The sequence below is a fragment of the Etheostoma spectabile genome, unplaced genomic scaffold (assembly GCF_008692095.1).
Source record: "Etheostoma spectabile isolate EspeVRDwgs_2016 unplaced genomic scaffold, UIUC_Espe_1.0 scaffold00004652, whole genome shotgun sequence".
Taxonomy (NCBI): domain Eukaryota; kingdom Metazoa; phylum Chordata; class Actinopteri; order Perciformes; family Percidae; genus Etheostoma; species Etheostoma spectabile.
This window is the reverse complement of record NW_022603179.1, coordinates 17758-18721: the sequence shown is the minus strand read 5'-3', so window position 1 is coordinate 18721 and position 964 is coordinate 17758. Positions and strand designations below refer to the sequence as shown.

Genomic DNA, 964 nt, shown 5'->3' with positions numbered 1-964 from the left:
CGACAGCATGACACTCATGCCCCACGCCACACGTTAGCATGACTTGTTCCTCTTTCTGGCTTTACTGATAGGCCAGAGGGTTGAGGATGGCTGACTGCCTATCAGATGATCACCACGGTGACAAAGGCGCAGGAGTACATCGCCTGCAGCTTAAGAAACATCAGTAGCCTGCAGGCAAAGTCCCCAGCGAGCCACTGGACTGTGATGTTCACACGGCATCCACAGGCATCACAATGAAGGTCACCAGCAGATCAGCCACTGTCAGGTTGATTATCAGTACCCTGACGTGGGATTTGCGTTTCCCATCTCTATGTGCCGCCAAAAGCACAGCAAGGTTGCAAAAGGTAGATATGCCACATAGAATGCAGGTAATAATCACTCTGATTTTGGCTGCTGTGGTGAATGTGGGCAGCTGCAGGGCATCATCCCCAACTGTCCAGTTGGAAAAGGGCGAGGAGTTGTTGCAGCTAGCGTTCAGTTGGTGGTCTGTTTCAGACACAGAGTGGCGTTCATTTTCTGAGGATTAGAGCAGCATACGAAGCAACATTCTACTCATCCACTGTGAAGATCAGTGCTAATAACAAGATTAAAGCAAAAAGAGGCAATCAGGTTGAAGAGGGATGTATCACAGGCGATGAAGTAGGTGCAGGGCACAAACCCACACATTAGTGTTAGAAAAGAAACACACATATTCCATATATAGTATGAGTCCACATTTATGAGTAGTACATGTCTCCCAATGCAGTCATCAAGAGACAGTAATAGCATATTGAAGTGTGTTTCGCATTTCAAATCAGTGAGGTGGAAAAGTGAAGCTCACACACTGTGAGGGACATGGATATTAATGAATACAGTAACATTTAGCTAATATTACATGGTATAAACTCATTAGCAAGTCCACCGAGAGTGCATCCAATCGTAATGATATGCAACAATTTACAAATGGCAATCTGCTGTTCAGAAT

The 964-nt window shown here is 45.4% G+C and overlaps 1 pseudogene; it reads right to left on the bottom strand.

Moving 5' to 3' along the window:
- Positions 1–3: 3 nt before the first annotated feature.
- On the bottom strand, positions 4–514 carry LOC116677250 (gonadotropin-releasing hormone II receptor-like; annotated as a pseudogene).
- Between the last annotated feature and the right edge of the window lie 450 nt (positions 515–964).